Source organism: Misgurnus anguillicaudatus, chromosome 3 (genome assembly GCF_027580225.2).
Source record: "Misgurnus anguillicaudatus chromosome 3, ASM2758022v2, whole genome shotgun sequence".
Lineage (NCBI taxonomy): Eukaryota > Metazoa > Chordata > Actinopteri > Cypriniformes > Cobitidae > Misgurnus > Misgurnus anguillicaudatus.
Genome location: NC_073339.2, coordinates 47,648,701 through 47,668,112, shown reverse-complemented (window position 1 = coordinate 47,668,112; position 19,412 = coordinate 47,648,701). Strand labels below are relative to the sequence as shown.

Genomic DNA, 19,412 nt, shown 5'->3' with positions numbered 1-19,412 from the left:
GCTTTTTAAAGCATTGCAGATATCAGATATAGATTTTTATTTTTAGTTGAAATGCAAATTTTGAAATCAAGAATATGTGAAGTATTCCTATGAAGTCATTTTTGATATTAAGATTTTTTAGTAGAAATGGAATTACTGATATTACTAGCAGAAAATGAAAAACTGAATTGTTGATATAAAAACTTCAAAAATAAAAAATGTTGATGTCAAAGCAAATTTTGATAATTGCGGTTTTACAGATTAACATAAAAACTCATCATTTATGCAAATGCTTTCTCTTAATTGACGAGAAAACTCAATGGCGGGGGAAAGTGTTAAATATAAAATACATACTTTATTGCATCATTTTTTATTAAATAATAAAGCAAATTTTGCTTGCCATAGTCATACGTGAGCAAATACGATTTCATGCCACCATTCTTCAATATTATTCTTGATCTGATCTTTATGCTTCCATAGATTTATGATCTTTATGTCCCTTTCGGTAACACTTTACTTCAAGGGGTGTTCATAAGACTGACATGACAACTTCATAATCATGACATGACACGTGCCATGAACACGAAGAAGATTTTATGCACGCTTATGACAACTGTCATTAAGTGTCATTTGTTCAATTATGTCATTTTTAATGCAAAGATGACATTGTTTGAGATGTCTTTGTTATGACAACTTGACATAAACCAATACATCATAACTTGTCATAACAACTTGACATAAATTACCACTTTTTACCAGTGATATAAATTGAATTTGTCATTAAAATGTCATTAAGTGTTAATACTCTGTCATAGTTTTATAACAGCATCATGAATATTCTTCAGTTCATAATGTTTTTTTTTCTTTTTTTAGTTTCCTCCATGTGTTTAAGAAATAAAATCAATTATTCAATAATAACAAGAATAATTATATAAAATTATAAAATTATATTTTATTACATTTGGAGACCAATTCACCTAAAAAATTTAATGTTTTGTTAGTTTTTATGACACAAAATGTCATAACCCCTCCGTATGAGGAAGAACAAGTTCTGCTAGTTTTCAGTTTTTCATGCATTGTGCACATACATAAAGTTAAGTATAATCTTTTGATGTGTCTGTTAAATTTTGTTAATGTATTTAAAATATTTTCACATAGTATTTACACTAAATGACATTTAAATGAGAGTTTAATGTAATGTTAACCCATACAGCTAGGTAGTTTCTTAAGTTTGATAATTATTCTGCTATGTCATGTTTATAACAGATTTAAGTTAAGATGTATTGGTTTATATCAAGTTGTCATAACAAAGACATCTCAAACAATGTCATCTTTGCATTAAAAAAGACATAATTGAATGAATGACATGTATTGACAGTTGTCATAAATGTTCATAAAATCTCCTTCATGTTCATAATACATGTCATGATTATGAAGGTGTCATGTCAGTCTTATGAACACCCCATCAAGTAAATTGTTACCTTATAAGCCCCAACCCTATATTAAAGATAACACGAGGGCATTTTAATGTAAAACTATATTAATTTGTGTTTAACTGAGGAAATCATATGTGGGATGCATGAAAGTAAAAACTACGGTATACTATCGCTTTTACACGCCCTCAAATAAGCAATATTTCCAGATATGCGGTATGTCCCTGTTTAATCACAAAATGTATTTTTAAAGTGTTCATGGTCATAAGGTTTAAACTCACTACAGGCCACAAAATCAGGACAGTGTCTTATTGTCCAATAGCATTACACATCTATTATCTTTTTGAAACATAACTCATTATCAATCTGACTTTTGAGCTTTCTAGCAGTTAGATTAGGGAAAAAAGTAAAGGCAGAGGTTGCTGGTGATGAAAGGTCTTGTTATATCTACATGAGTCACAATATTAATCAAACACTGTGCAGATTTTAACTGATACACGATGTTGAGGCATGCTAATAATTGCTTGTTGATAAGAAGCTGATTGATAAGATGTACAGTATGGTAGATAAAGCAAAACTAGAAAAGAAATACATGTGTTAAGATACAGTGCTATCTGATTTTTTAAATTTGTGCACATTTGTCACACTTTAATGTTTTATATCATGAAACACATTTAAATAATAACCAAAGATAACACAAGTAAGCACTTTTTAAATGAAGCTTTTTATTATGAAGGAAAACAAAATCCAAACCCACATGAAACTGTGTGGAAAAGTGCTTGACTAACCCCGTTAAAACATAACTTGATTGTAGTTTATCACACTTGAGTTCAGGTTCTCACACCTGTTCGCAATCATCTTATATAGGAACTGCCTGACAAAGTAAAGTAGATCTGAATTTTGCTGTCTACCAAAAATCCTGAAGGAAAATGTCCAACCATCTATTCGTGACCTCAAGCTAAAGCAAATTTGGGTTCTGCAGCAGGACAATGATCCAAAACACACCAGCAAATCCACCTCTGAATGGCTGAAGAAAAACAAAACGAAGACTTTGAAGTTGAATACGCAAAGTCCTGACATCAATCCCATTAAAAGGCGGTTCGTGCTCGAAAATCCTCCAATGTGGCTGAATTGTAAATAGTGCAAAGATGAGTGGGCCAAAATTTCTCCACAGCGCTGTAACATATTCATTGCAAGTTATTGAAAACACTTGATTGCAGTTGTTGCTGGTAAGGGCGGCCCAACCAGTTGTGGGTTTGGATTTTGTTTCCCTTCATAATGAAACGCTTAATTTGTTGTGTTTGTGCTATCTTTGATTAATATTTAAATTTGTTTCATAATCTAAAATATTAAAGTGTGACAAGCATGCAAAAAATAAAAAATCTGGAAGGGGCCAACATTTTTTTACACCACTGTACATGCAAAAGGTAGTACTGCACCAGGAACTTACCAGGGTAAAAACGGGGTGCAAATGGAAAGTTAATGGTTAAAAAGAGTTGGTCTCATCCATGAATTCCTTCGAATGAATTAGCAGTTGTAAAGATAAGCAGTGTTCAGAGTTTGGAGTCCAGAGGTTGAAGTTTTCACTAAGGATGAAGATTAAGTGAGCAGGTGTTCAGTTGTCTGAGATGGAGCTGAGCTCACAACAGGAGCACTGAACACTATCTCAAGGTAAGTTATTTTAATGGAGATTTAATATTGAAAATTTTGGTCAATTACTAATGCAACTGACTGAAATGAAATGTAATCAATTATCTAAAAATAACTAACTTCATTAATTTAGTTGCAAGTATTAAATTGCTGCATTGTCTGTAGACAAAACTATGAAACTGCACGCTCAAAAACATTACGTTTATGCATTCAGACAGCAGATGACTCCAAGCCAAATCCGTGCCAAAGTCGGCAGTTCTGGTACGTATCCGGCCCGGAGTCGTAGGCTGTCTAATGCTTTTATCCGAAGCGACTTACACTGCATTACATTGTATAAGTATGTGTTTTCCCTGGGATCAAATCCATGAACTTTTGTCCTGGTACCGTAACGCAACGCTCTACAAGTTGAGCTACAGGAACATGACACTTTACTTTGTAATATACTGTGTAATATCTTAACCACACCTTATTCAGAGCAATAATCTCAGAGCGTGACTCTTTCCACATCACTTTAATCTACAGAGCTTTCCTGTCTGAACTCAATCCCATCAACACTTTTACGCTGTTAGATCGCTTCTGGGTGTCCCGGTCAAATGATGCAGACGCAACAATTGGCCAGACATCACAGTAAATGCACAGAGGACATCACATTAGCTCAGCTCTCAAAGCGTTAGACGTGCACATGAGCCAAATCCAATAGAGTCTGAGCTTCAGCAGACGCTCTAAAAGGTTTGTAGCAGCGCTGTGAAATGAACAGATCAACAGAAGCGCTGTAATTACCCGGCAATTAACAAAGCAGATCTGAGCAACATGATACAGACGATCTGAGTACACAAACACAGAATACAGCAGCGAGAGAGTCCAATGAAGGTGAAGATAGTGAGAGAGGACAGAGTCAAGGTTTACTGGTTTAGAAACATTTTTCTGGATCTTCTGTTTGTCCTGGGACAACTTTCCAGCCAAAGGGGCGGTTTCCAAGATAGAGTTTAGGTTAATCCAAGACTGGGCAAATATACCTTACGAAAACGCTACAGGTGTGCATCTTAAGACAAAATAATTTAACCAATCTATGTTTAAATTAAACAGGAAAGGTGTTTTTAAATTAAAGCAGCTCAAACATGCATTTTTAGCCCTGTCCGGGAAACCGCCCCAATGTCTCTTTAACATACATTGTTAACCCAGATACTGTCTTTACTTAAACAATAAAGTAAACATCACTTAATATTTTGAGTTTTGGACAAAAAAATCTTAGTTGATTTAAGCATATAAAATTCATTAAACTAAAACATTCAAGTGAAATTAAATTAAAATAAGCAGTAATGTTGTAAGGATACCCATAATCATTTGTGCCTGAATATTTTGATTATTTGTGCTTTTTCACAGAATATGAACAATACTTAAATATTTGTTAATAAAATAGCATAAAACTTTATGACATTTTATTAACAAATATTTAAGTAATTTTATTTATAATGTTGTTTTGTTGTAAATAAATGCGGCACAACGCATTTTCCGAGTTGAAATATCCGGACACTCGGAGCTGTACAACACATCTTCGTACTTTTATAGAAACAGAAATAAAAAGGATTTTGTTCGGAAGAAAGTGAGAGAGGAGGTCAGACAATCTGGTAAGATGTAAAAAACAATCTTTACTTAATTTGAAATATATATTGAGACTTCAAGTTAGCTAAAGCATGCAAATTGAGCATACTTGCGTTTAAATTTCACTTTTCGCGAATAATGCGAATTTCACCCATGAATGACGCAAATTTCACACGCAAATACGGCAAGTTAACTCAAAATGTTCAAACATCCAACTATCTTAAGACAAAATATTTTCACAATTTCAATGTTAAAATTAATCAGGACAAGATATTTTTTAATTAAAGGACCTCAAACATGCATTTTAGTCTGGGACTAAGCCCTGTCTGGGAAACCACGCCAATGTTTTAAAAAGTACACTGTTAACCCAGATATTGTCTTTACTTAAACAATGAAGTAAACATCACTTTATATTTTGACATGTACTAAATCTAAAAAGTTAAATCAACTTAAAATTAAATTTACTGAACTTGCAAATTATATTGGAATTACTAGAAATTTTATTTTTTTCAAACCACTTTCCTCAAAAAGTAAATTCAACTACAGTGTAAGTCAATTAAAGTGCCGTACAAACCATCTCTTATCTGATTGGTTGATAAAAATGGGTTCAAGGACATTCAGGAGCACACACTAATTTCTGGTAGTTCCTGTAGCTCAATTGGTAGAGAATAGGTCATGGGTTCGATCTCCAGCTGATATGAACAGTACCTTGAGTGCATTACACAACGCTTTGAATAAAAGCAACTGCTAATGATGAATAAATGTAAATGTAAGATGATGGTCATCAGGTTTGTCATGTCCTCTTCTCATTACCTCTTCATGTCTTGTCATTTTTCTCTCATTCTTTTAATAATGTGGAAAAGCAATAAACAATTAATATGCCACCAATATCATGAAAGAGAACTTCACAAACAGCAAACCAAAGTGTGTGCCGATGTCCCGGTCGTTCCTCAGAGGTGCTACAGTATCTCTCTCTCTCTCTCTTAAGCGGGAGAAATCACTCCACCGGCACATTAATAATTCATCCCCAAGAGTCATTCATTATTTATGTTAATTGCTGATTTAAGTTTCCTTTCCCTAAACACAAACACACAGGGGATGAAGGAACAACAAGAGTTAAGGTCAAATAATCAGGAGACACATTACTCCGTCTCTTTAACCCTGCTTTGTTAGCGTCCATCGATGATGTCACAAGGGACCGACGCATACCGACACACAGGCTTTAATGAGACACAAGAGTACAAAATAAACTTATTTTACTAATAAAGTCTGTATCTTGTTTTCAGATCGGAGGCCTGAATATGAAATGATCTGACCTCTGACCTCTTGTTCTCAGTAACAAGGATTCATCCTGTTGTGAAACACAAAGCCAACAGGAAATCTCTGTTACTGGTGATGAAGGTTCAGTACTGACAATCATGAAGGTCAGAAGAAACTGAAGACAACTTTAAAAGTGTTGAAGGATGCTAAATGAATGAAATGACCACAACTTTACTGTTCTGTTCAACAAAAGTTTCATCACTTATGGTGTATTTTTTTAATCAATATACAGTATGTACAAAAGAGTCTGCTAATATAAATACTACATCATCTAAAATAAAATATTAAATATATGTGAATGTTAAAAAACAAACACTGAAATGTATTATTACCAACAATGTGCACTCGATAAATAGATACATTTACCAGCACACGTGAGATTTTACACTTGGGAAAAACTAAAAACGGTACCGGATGAATGCACTTTGGATAAAAGCGTCTGCCAAATACTTAAAGGTAAGTGAGAGCTTCCAGCATTATGGATGTGACATTTTCAGTCATGAATTAAAACATAACTTCTCAGTATTTATTAAAAATATATTAAACCATCTGTTTATATTTTCCTATACCAGTGATGATATAGTCATCAGAAAAATATCAGTCTATACTCATGTTTACTGTTTAAGATGATGAAAAAACTCTAAACATGTGTTATGGGTATAACAAAACTTTTTTAAGAGGCAACAAACTTTGCAGGAATGCATAAACATCTCTTCAAAGAACAAACAATAAAAAGTCAAATTTTTACTGTATGAGAAAGAAATGTGATTATTTATGTGACATTTCTCTTTTATGGACGTGACTATTCTGAAATCTGCACTTACTTATGATAAATGATTTATAACAATGTTTAAGAAACTTAAACAGAGGGTCTCTGTCACGGGTATTTAAGACATTGTACATATTGACATCTGAGATATCAGTATGGTAAAAAAAAAGAGTTCAAACTTTACTTTTTCATTGTGAGGTTGACATTTGCATGGAATTGCAAATTAATGTTCATTTAAATTGCAACACACCAGATGAGAACCACAGTACTAAATAAAGACTAAATGTATAAAAAACCTGTCCAATGAGAACTAAATGATACATTTTATTGTCCCTTTAGGAAAAAATTTCTTGACTGTGGTTTATGCTGCATCTTCAAAATCATAAACAGTTAAATAATCAAATTTAACCACAGGGCTGATGAATGCTGTATTCTGATTGGTTGAGAAATGTTCCTTGGGTATGCATTATTTTTCAATAACTGCACACCTAACTTTTCAAATATCTTAAAAATAGGCACCAGAGCAATATTTGTGGTAACCGTAAGAGGAATAATTGACTCCGGTCCTTTGAATTATTTGAAAATAATGCACACCCGCATAACCACCTTGGGTATGCATTATTTTCTTATAATTCAATAGCCTGTCGTCAATTATTCCTTACATAACAACTCACATATAATACAACAATACATACAGAAGAGCAAAAAATGTAGATACATATAACGGATGGCACAGTCATTGCCTAAATATAAACATAGTATAGATAGTATAGATAATAGTTACCATATGCATGCATGTAATATGCATGTTGGTTAAAGAGGGAAAAGATGTGTTTGTGTTTACTTGCTTACACAGCTCTGACCTTTCAATTCCAGCTTTAAAATCCCATTTGCCCCATCTTTAGTTTCACACTGTTGGTTACTGGACAGGATCAGCTCATGAGAGTCAAAGAGAGAGAGAGATAGAGAGAGAGAGAGAGAGAGAGAGAGAGAGAGAGAGAGAGAGAGAGAGAGCTGTTGTTGTTTATCTGTCACGCTCTACCCGGCCTCTGCTCTTCAGTGTTTCTCCCTCAGGATCCTCTGATTTTCTCCACGTGTCGTTCCTGAGACAATAATCCCACTCCGCTCAGATCTTCTCGGAGTCCCGGGAGATTTTCAATTAACCAGCCGGTGTTCTGTGTGAGATGCCAGCACTGTGGTGCGAAATAAAAACAAGCAAATCAACATTTACATTTATCTCCCAAAAGGCACTTCTAGGAAAATTTCAAAAGAAATAAATCATAATTTAATGATGTAAATTTTATTTTTTATTTTTTAATCCAGCACATTATTTTGGCACCAACATCACCAACTAAGGACTCTTTAAAAACAAGCTTTCCTATACTCTTAACTTTCAATAGGTAGTCCTGTCTCTTATACAAGTCTGAAGTTAGCACGCTATCTTATGCACTTTACAAACAACTGTTATTATTCACATTATGATTAAGTTCATTCTTTTGATTATTCTTAACTTCTAAAAAGGTTGTCAGGTTGTATAAAGCATGTTGTATGATTGTATATGTGACAATTAAGATTTGACAAAGTCATCTTTACATTTGTTCTCACCAAAATATGACTAAAAAATGCAAACGAAACGACCTTTGTCAAGTAATCTAAAAACTTATCGGACATGACCTACTATGACACCGGCAATGTTGTTTGAAGTCACAATAAAAGATAAGGGTCTGAAATCTTCAGGCATTGCCTCTATAATGTTCACATTATGATAATTTCAGACTGTTTGCTAACTCAAACCAAGACAAATGATGCTATGTTTAACCCTTTTAGTCTGTCTCATTTGTCTAGGTTTAAATTAGTAAGAGCAAAGAGCTTGACCTCTTTCCAAAACCCTGGGTTTCATTTTCTTATGATATAAACGTTAAAAAACAACAACAGATTTATCCAGTTAAAGCTCATTTATTTAATCATGTGTTACTTGCATTATGATTGGTAATTGTTTAAAACAAATGAACGTTTAGTGTTACGTTTCAAGCATATTCACGTACAAACATTTAGGGGTGCCCAAATTACTAAGGGCCAAAAATCAAACCTGACTGAATAAATAAATATTTGCTGTGTTATATTAAAATGAAAGTTGCCCTGATTCTCATAATTTAGAATTGTCTAATATTTAAAAAATAAATAAGCAAACATTACTCTGTTTACGCATAACTAATAAAAAGTTTTATTTCAAAATATAATTTTAAATTTCCTTTTGTCTGTGTGCCACTGCCTCAACCTCTCCATTATTAGCCTGTATAGACATGCATGTACATAAAAAATTCACTTTAATTCCTTGCATTTAATTTTAATTTACATTTTTGTAATGTACACAAAAAACAAAAAATACATTTTAGAAAATGTTTAATTTGAAGTATGAAATTCTGCGTCAATGATGTTTTTCCTTATCTCACGTGGCATGACGGGCCAAATATAAGGTCATTTGGCACCTTTGATTTAGAGAGAAGTTAAATAAAAAACAATCAAATATGAAACATTTTGGCAAAATATGTTTACAATTATTGTGGTGTGATATATTGCTTGACCAATGAACTATTTTATTCAAATAAATGTTATTTTGTTATGGATTTCTTTACGTGATGTATCTCATCAGATTTTGGACTGCATGCTAAAGTGTATTGTTTCTGGAAACTGATTCACATTGACCCCTCCTGCTTCGATTCAAGCCATAAATCACAGTGGCGACATTGTCGTCTTTAAACAGATTTCGGAGTGTATTCCTGTAAGAAAATGAAAACCTGACCTAGAAGCACACAACAGTCTAATTGTGAGACACAATGATTGAGTTATACTGTACTCTGAAAGTAAAACTTCTTTCTTTTTGAACAAAAGGCTTCTCTGAATTAGACGTGCTTGCCTTTAAACTTTTCAATACATTGAATCAGTGACGAAATGAGAAAAGTGCATTTCCATTTATAATGAGAAAAGATGATTAATTGATTTCAATAATATAATTAAACAGTTAATTGATCTAAAACCGATCAATTACTTTGATTTCTCTCAAATAATTACTTCCTTTAAAGTAATTGAGCCATGGAACATTACAATAGTTTGTAAATATATTTCAGCATATAACAGGATAAAATGTTGGATACACCAACTATTCGTTTTATCTGTATTGTTGTAAAGTATAAATATCAAACCCACACAACACATCACAACAAGATGATCAGAGCTTTAAAGTCATTGTTTTAGTGCGGGTACAAATAAATATCTATATGGGGAGGGGGGTGGATTAACAGTGTACCGTGAAATTATTGTTATTATTACTCATGTCTGAAATGTTGAGATTATCAAACTGAAATTTCATTAAAAAGGGTTTAATGTGAATGAGACAAACTAGCTTATAACACAAAAACATCTAATAAAGCTTACCAGCAGAAATGCTTCTCTCATTGGTCATTTTTAAGGTTGAGGCCCGCCCATTTCAAGAATTTGGGTATTAAAAAATTGCACATAAAGTAAAGCACGTGCTTGTTAGACTTCATGTGCTCTGCAAAAACCTTCAGACATCAAAATACAACAAGAGCGATTCGAGAAATCATACGGAGCAGTCTGTGATCAAATCACTCTTACAGTACTGTGATTTAATCCGCTAGTAACATATGCTACTTTCCCTTCAACATGATGTCACCTCCTGCAGGATGATGCCATCAAGGAAATGATATGTAGGAACCGACAGGCGGATGACATCAAAATACCGCAAGAGCCATTCGAGAAATCATACAGAGGAGTCTGTGATCGAATCGCTCTTACGGTACTGTGATGTCATTCGCTACATATGCTAGTTTCACTCCAACATGATGTCACTTCCTGTAGGATGATGTCATCAAGGAAATGGAATGCAAGAACCGACAGGCGGATGACATCAAAATACTGCAAGGGCGATTTGATATTGTGATGTCATTCACTGGTAACATATTTCCCTCCAACATGATGTCACTTCCTGTAGGATGATGTCATCAAAAGAATGGAATGTTGGAATGTTTTAAATTGCATTAAAATAGAAATGTGAAATTTATTATACATTTATACAATTAATCAGTAAGTCAAAAAAAATATTTGTTTGGTTTAAAATATTTGAAGAGTTTGGTTTCAAAACCCAATAAATCCATTTTGACAAATTTTGGTAAAAACGTGTTTTTTATACCAAGAAAGTGACAAGATGAAAACCACTCTTTTCTGTTACAAACTTTCACATAGCATCTTTAGGTTATAAAAACATAAAAAATCAAATCCATAACTTGATTTTCAAAGATTTATTATAAAAACGAATTATTTTTTCCACAAAATGCAATAAATCCATGACAGTTTTTTATTTCAAAATGCTATAAATCTATTAAATCAATGTATAAATGTGCATTCATCTTTACCATTTTATATTTATTTATTTACTTGACTAGTGGTATACAATGATTAAAAAATAAACATTAATGGCATTAACCAAAACACTTACTTTGTTATATTAAAAACACGGTCATTGGTGCGGTTATACTTGACGTCGTCTCTTTACATTTTCACAGCGATCAGCTGTAAAATGTTTTGGTCCCGCTCAATTTTTGTTGACTTTGAGTAAAATAATGTAAAGTTTTCATAAGATCCGGGGGTCAATGTTTTAGCATGAGAAGCTTGATGCTGTCTGGAGAACAAGCAACCGAGTGCCTCTCGCGGAAATTATTAGATGTTGATGGCTTACGTTTCTTTCCCGTCACAGAAAACCATCACAGGTTTATCAATGCTATTAAAGTATTATTTTGTTTTGTTTGTTGATCACGAAATACAAAGTAGATGAGGAAAACTAGGACTCTGTGTATTGGACCGCCGTCATTGTTTGTTTACATTGCGTGACTGGTGGGCTGTAATTTCAGGAATGGATTTATTGCGTTCTGTAAAAAAGGAGGAGTGGCATTTGTTGCATTTTGGGAAAAAAGGGAGAAAAGATGACAGAATATCACAGCGGGTATTGGATTTTGCGTAAAATTAAGAATTTACTTTTAACTACTGACCTGATTTTGGCAGTAACTCATTTTTTCCAAAAATGGCGTTTATCGCGATTCGGAACCAAACTCTTCATTTGATTATTGAATATTTGAAAAGGGAACAGTCAAACAAATACCTAAAATATTTGTAGTGGTGATTTAAAAGATATCTCTGTAATATGTTCATTCAGTTCTGATAATGTTATAAAAGAAAATATAAAGTTAATAGATTTTTATTGTTTTATACACTAAATATCTGGGGTTATTTCAATCCAGCTTTGGGTCAAATAGGGATGAAGCCAACCCACTGGGTTGTAATTTAACCTATTCTGAGTTGTTTCAACCCAAAATGCCGGGTTGCTTTAATCCATTGTTGGGTCAAATATAAAAATGTTCTGGGTTAATTTAACCCAACGTCTGGGTTTGTTCCATTTTAACCCAACGGTGAGTTTGAAAATAACCCAGCCTTTTTAAGAATGTATTGTATCTACAGTAGTACATTAATATTAACTTATTAAAACATCTTATTCACTGATTTCTGCAGTGTTATGTTGCTATCAGGTCATTCTTGCAGATGGAGTAATGTTTCAGCCGTTCCTTATAATCTCCCTCCTGATCCAAAAACACAGCCATCAGAATCTGTCTTCATCTACATCACTTCTGTCCGGCCCGTCCTGTCCGTCAAAGACAGATCTCATCATCTACATCTGTGCCAACCCAGAGAAATGAAGGAGGGGCCAAGAACTCGCTGAATGATAGAGAGAAAGTAAGAAAGAGATGGCAGTAATTTTATTCAGCATCTTTCTGCTCTCCATGTTGACTTTTATTAGAGGATCAATACTGTGGGAGTTGCTGGCAGATCCGTGAGATGGAAAAGTCCTGTAATCACAGATGAAGCGTATGAGCCGTCACTGTCTGTATCCAGCCGAGAGTTGGACTCACACGGACCAGACACGATCAACATCGCCGACCCCTGGACCTCACTACACGATTCACATACTGGAGAGAAACAGATTATCTGTAGAAAAGAGATCTCGCTAAATCCTCAATTGTTCCTCCTAGACAGTGATGAAATTAAATGAGAGAGCTTATGGAGATGTTTGCTTGTCTCCTTTCTTATTCCAAGGGGGAAAGACCCCATGATATTATACGTGAACTCAAAAATATATATACAAAATATTTTACCCTGTCTGTAAAAAGTCATTGTATTGTAATTTACTGTTTTCTACACAAAATCATCCTACATAATGTAAAGATCATTCTGTGAAAATATAACCTTAATATATTTAATATTGACTGATAAGATCATGTCAAATCAAAGATTGAAATCAAACTTTAATGGTCCTCTCTTGTCATTAAATTATGAGACTTTAGCCTGGATTACAGGGTCACATGTATGTGAATATTTAAAAAAAATGCAGCATGAAGTTAAAACAACTTGTTTATGCAAGTCAATTCAATCTACTATTTGACCTGTGATAAATTGACATAACTTAAAAAAACAAGTTGAAATTGTGTGACCTTATTTGTTAAAGTAACAAAGAAATATATGTTGATTTGACAAAAATGCAGTTTTTTACAATGCAGTGTTCCTAATGGGTAAAGCATTGTGTTAGTAGTGAAAAGGTCATGGGTTCGAACCTGGGAACACAAATACTGATAAATGAAATGTCGCTTTAGATTAAAGTGTCCGTCAAATGCATAGATACATCCAAACATATCAGCGTGCTAAGATTTGCCAAATACCAAAATCTGCAATCGAAATTAATACATTTAAAAATGTATCTTTGAATTCTTCAAATGACACATTTTAAAGCTTACATTTACACAAGTGGCAGGTGATTTTAACTGTGATTTACACTACAGTGCATTTAAAGTATACATTATTTTATGAGGATGCTCCCTGAGAATCATTTGGGCTACAGGGACCTATTCCTTAAATAGCCGTATATCTTTGTTGTATATTAACAATTGTGACATTGCTTTATAGCAAGGCAAACCTTGTGCAGAAAACAGTAAGTCAAAGTAAAATAAGTTTAGCTGAGTTTTCACAGACAGATTCAATTCAAACTCACTTCAACAAGGAGGCTGAATGCCACGGTTTACACACTTCACTGATTTTCATACATCACCGAAACCTTTGAAACAATTCATCACCTATAAATTAGAAACGATTCAACACTCAAAGCATGATAGCAAAAATCACTCCTCACATTTATTCTTTAACTCTGTTTCCATCAACAAATTAAGAACAATTTATACATAACTTGTAAAATCTTCTGAGTTATGAAAAAGCTATCTATGCATTTTAATCATTATGCTTTACATGCAAAACTAGAATTAAGATAGAGATCAGATAAAAACTGAATGGTAAATGATGTGTGAGATCATGTATGTATATGTTACTGAAAGATGATTTTTTGCTGTCTGTAAAAAATACTTTGCTGTCTTAAAAAAACTCGGATTTACAAGTCTTTTCAACTTACTATTAATTATCTTGACTAGAGTTGTTATAACTACAGCTGAGTTGTTATAACTTTTCTCAACTATATTTTATAAGTTGTGCCAACTCATCTCTGTGTTGATTTAACAAAAACTTAAGGCAGCAAAGTATTTTTACAGTGTATAAATAAATACTCCAATTTTTTCTAAGGGTAGCGGAAAAAGTTTAAAGATAAAGAGATAGTGGTAAAATAGAAAGATACTTTGCTGCCTTAAAATTTTTTGTTGAATCAACTTAAATTTACAAGTCATTTCAACTTACTATTATTTATCTTGACTAGAGATAAGTTGTTATAACTACAGGTGAGTTGTTATAACTTATAAATCTGAGTTGATTTGACAAAAAAATTTAAGGAAGCAAAGTTTCTTTACAGTGAAACTTTTGTCATTGTGTATGAATTGGTTATAGCGTGAAGCCTGTTTGCATTGTGCTATAAATCTAAAATTTATGCTTAATGAAGCTTTGTTTAAAAAATAAAAATGCTATGTTTTTAATACAATATTTATGGTTAAAAATATGTACTTTTCTTCAATTTATTTAGTTTTCTGGACCTGGAAATTATGTTTATGAAAAATTCTCATCCACTAATAACGATTGACTGGAAATGTTGCTATAAAAATTAATTGCTCAAAATGTTGGGGAACTCTGGATTACTGCCAAACACTTCAAACATATTGATAAGATTTTGAATGATGTGACTTTGAAGTAAAACAAGTCACTGTGACATTATGTACTGTGAGTCAAGGTTAACGTCTGCAGTGTCCCTTCCCAAAAAACTCAACATCCACCTGCTCTCTCTCTCTCTCTCTCTCTCTCTCTCTCTCTCTCTCTCTCTCTCTCTCTCTCTCTCTCTCTCTCTCTCTCTCTCTCTCTCTCTGCTATAAGTACCATGGTACTGAATGTATAATTCATACCTGCTAATGGGGGTCCGGTGGTGTAGAATCAGAGCCGCAGCTATCAGATCTCTGTTCTGGTCACTGGACACCGTCCTGTATGCAGTAATGTATACTTTAATTATGGCTCTGCTGGAAGGTCTCAGGTGTCGGGTGACTTTGGGAATGTGTCAGTGGACCGGGACGGAGGGTCGACGTCAGCTGTGGACGGTGTTTGTGTGCATGGGTGAAATGTTATGGATTAAAGTAGGGTCACGTGTTTTAGAGGAAGTCTTAGATCGAAATTAATAAAAGGTATCAGAAAATAATCCGTATGTAATATTACCCTGTCGCAGTATTAAGGTTAAAGTTTTGTAATACCAAGGTAGTAGAAACTATATGGTACTGAACGATTACATTATTGTGATATTTACATGGTTGCCTAATCTGGTAAATAGCAATGTATTGTAATAGAGAACAATGTAAATAAAAGTCTGAAGACTTGAGAAATAAAGTGAAAGGGCATGGCTGGTTTTCTGTCTTTTTTTGGCCCGTAATCCTTTTTAAAGCTGATTAAATATTTAGCGAGCCGAGGGAGTTTGCCCGGCGTGCAATAATGATTGATGGCTGGACGGGATTGCAGGAGTTAGCACTAAAAACATGCGATCAGGTTACGGTCCTTATCAATGTCACACCCATTAGTCTTCTAATAGTAACCAATCACACGCTACGTCTTTCTCAGTTTCCTCCAGGACGCGGTCACACTCTCTCAGCCAATGACAGCGGTCCTTACTGTCTTCATCTTCTCCTCTTCACTTCAGATCATCACTTCTGTGAGCTGAACCAAAGTTTTATCTTATAGTTTTAAAGTTGTTGTGTTCTCCTTTTATAAGGCACATATATGATGTATTAAAATATGTAACAAATATTTGCATGTAATGTACTTTTTGATATGATTGATATACATGCAATTTATTGTCATTGTACAGCTGTACCACAAAATTTTGTAATTTTTGTCAAAAAGTCATAGACGGTATTTTTTGTTAGTTTATGGATTGTTTTACAATATTAACACAAAAAAAAAAACAATATCAATGAAAAATATTTTTTATCAAAATTAAGAATAACCTAAACATTATTAAAACAGTTTGTCTGTGTTATTTAAAATATTGTATCATCTATATATTATATAAACAATATATATTAAATTCATCATTCATTTTAACAAATCCCGGAATAAAAGTCATTGATTATTAATATGTAAGTGTTACATTAACCACCACCACAACACCACGAGTGTGTCTGTCTGCTGTAACACAATCATTCGTCTCACCTTCCTCTCTGTGGCACAGCGGTGGGTGGCATCATCATCATCATCATCATCATTGCTGATATTGGCTCTCACCCACATTGTGTCGGCTTGGGTGGCCGGCCGCTTCTGTGGTTAGAGGTTTCAGACGTTTCCAAACCTTCTCTGAACCACACTGGCCTCTGGTGAGCCACAATGTCCTCGAGGTGTAGAGTGACACCAGACGAACGGCCCTTACTGAACCAGAGATACACACACACACACACAGAGAGAGACATACACATGGCTCATTCACACATTCAGCCTACAAATGCAATGCACTACATTGAAACAATTTAACAATTGTGAAAAGTGCTATATAAATAAAATTGAATTGAATTGAACAATACACAAACTAATAAAAAATGTGGTAAGAATTTAACAATGCAAAAAAATGTAATATAATATGCTGAAGCAGTAAGCCATAAGAGAATGTACGTACAGTTATTTTACCATGGTTAAAAGGTGTTGTCAAGCATGAGGCAAAGTTTTACTGTGGTAAAATCACTGTAACACACAACCTGTGTGAGTATTATACGGCAACAAGTATAACACAGACTTTTTCCATTTATTATTAAAAATAATCACATTAAAATAGTTTCTGACAGAAAAGATCATTAGTAATTGTAAAAAAGTAAAAAGTGCAAAACAAATTATTATTGTAATATTATTAATGTGTACAATCATGTTTTAGAATCAGAACTACTAAGATGCTAGAAAATAAAATAACCATGGCAGTAAATTTGTAAAGTGATGGTATTAAATAGCACTTAGATAAGGAGGTAATTAAAAATGAGCATATTTGTATTTGGCATTTAAATAGTACTGACTTAAGAGAAAGTGCAACTACCAAAAACACTGATATTTAAAAGAAAATGAATTTTGGATCTGTTCCTTGCTTTATACAAATAATTAAATTCTAAACAAAATCACAATTGCACACACAAGTCGACTCACAAAAAAATCTGAGGTCGTGCCCTTATTGTGTTGCATGGGTTTGGTTTCATCCTGACAAGTGGTAATTGATTCCGCTGTATAGTTTGTGCCGGCTGTAAGTGGGGAGCGACTCTCGAGTTTCACTGAAAACAAATCGCTCTTTTCTACGGCCTGACCTTCCCTCCGGTGTCCACCTGCCTCTGTCTTCAGTTTTACTGTTCATTCATGCAGACATGCATGCACACTTTACTTACGTTACTTAATAATGCAAACCTATGAGAAATGTCTTGAAATGAAATTATAATCACATTACAGTAAGTCAGTATTGTGTATTTACTCACCGTCAAGACTCAGAAGCTCCGTGTTCTTAACTGACAGCCTTAGTCAACATTTACTTTTATATTTTTTCTAAAGGCTATCAGTCACTATCATTACAGTATAAATAACAGCAATACATTGTTATTCTCCTAAAATCTCAAAAAGAAAAATATTTATCAAAATAGACAAAAAATAAAACAAGAGCATCATCATAAAGAAGGCATTACGGCTATACAACACTGCACCCTAGCGAAGGAATGGCACTACTACAACACACAAATCCAATGCACAACTGTGATGATCAGTGTTGCCAGATGTACGATAATTATCCTATTTGTACCATAATTTTGACCTCTGTACGATCAATAATGAAAAAAATCCCATGATGTACGATGATTTCCACATTTTGTGACACTTCAAATGGTCGTTGCAATCATAGTGCTTCTATACTTATTGATCTATCTGTTGATCCTACGTTTACCATCATAATTGTGATGAGAATGCAAATGCGTGTAACCCATGTCTTTTATCTCTTGGTTTTGGCTAGAAGAAATACCGTTATGGCCTAAATCTCGCGAGATGTTGGGTTTAGGGTTAAGTTTGGGATAGGATAAGAATAAAAATAGCGCTCATTCAGCAAGATTTCGGCAATTGCTGTTTCCCTTCTTGGCTTGCCACAACACCATTGCTGTGTCCAAAACCGCCTACTTCCATACTATATAGCAGGCGAAAAGCAGGCGAGGCGAGTAGTATGTCCGAATACGTAGTATTCCAAAAACACCCGGATGACATCCTACTTCCGGTTAGATTTCGAAGCGTGCATACAATGGACATTTGTGCAACGAAGATAAAATGGCGAAAGCAGCAATGCGGCCCTAATGTGATGACGACGTATGTCACGTGATGTATCAACATGGCGGATGTAGTACGTCCAAATCACATTCATACTACCAGGATTCATACTATACAGTACCTACTGTTTTAACAGTCAGTAAGTAAGTACTTTATCTCATTCAGTACCTACTGAACAGTATGCGGTTTCGGACTCAGCCCATCTCTTCTTACTTTAATGTCTTCTCGGCCAATCATCGTTGAGAATGACTCTTTCTTTTTTCCAGTTGTTTTGACTCTCTGGCTAAGGTCATTTATTTACTACAAGCTATCAAAAGTTGTCTAGATAAAATAGCTGTATTCGAAAATGAAGTCATGCAGGCGGCGCGCATACACAGCCTTACTTGAATGGTGCAGTTACAGCACATGCCAGTAGGGGGTTAACTATACTAACCAGCCAAACCCTGACCTCTTGGTCCCAGACAAGACCACAGTCTATTTCAAGCATACTAAAAGTGTGCTACTCATTCCCAATAAATGTCTTTAAAGAGCACCTATTATGGACTTTTTACAAGATGTAATATAAGTCTTAGGTGTGCCCAGAATGTGTCTGTGAAGTTTCAGCTCAAAATACCCCACAGAGATAATATATTATACATGAATATCAGATGACATCAACCGCGTACGTCACTCACTTCTCAAACTCGTCTGCCGCCATCTTGAGTACCTGATTCAGCAAGATCGATACGACTGTCTATGTGTTTCTGTACTTTGTTTTACATCAAATATTCAATCATCAATCATAAACTTTG

At 34.1% G+C, this 19,412-nt stretch overlaps 2 long non-coding RNA genes across 5 annotated transcripts; one reads left to right on the top strand and one right to left on the bottom strand.

Annotated features, from left to right (window-relative positions):
• Positions 1–2,958: 2,958 nt before the first annotated feature.
• Positions 2,959–6,297, top strand: LOC129443827 (uncharacterized). The gene is made up of 2 exons (XR_008644223.2): positions 2,959–3,083; positions 5,951–6,297. It is a non-coding gene; the product is annotated as an uncharacterized lncRNA (long non-coding RNA).
• A 6,279-nt stretch (positions 6,298–12,576) lies between these two features.
• On the bottom strand, positions 12,577–16,709 carry LOC129445518 (uncharacterized). 4 transcript variants are annotated; one of them, XR_012369056.1, is made up of 3 exons: positions 16,501–16,709; positions 15,210–16,005; positions 12,577–12,810 (listed from the first exon to the last, which is right to left on the bottom strand). It is a non-coding gene; the product is annotated as an uncharacterized lncRNA (long non-coding RNA). The 4 variants fall into 4 exon arrangements; XR_008644806.2 differs by having other exon boundaries at positions 12,577–12,791; XR_012369055.1 differs by having other exon boundaries at positions 15,210–15,284.
• Between the last annotated feature and the right edge of the window lie 2,703 nt (positions 16,710–19,412).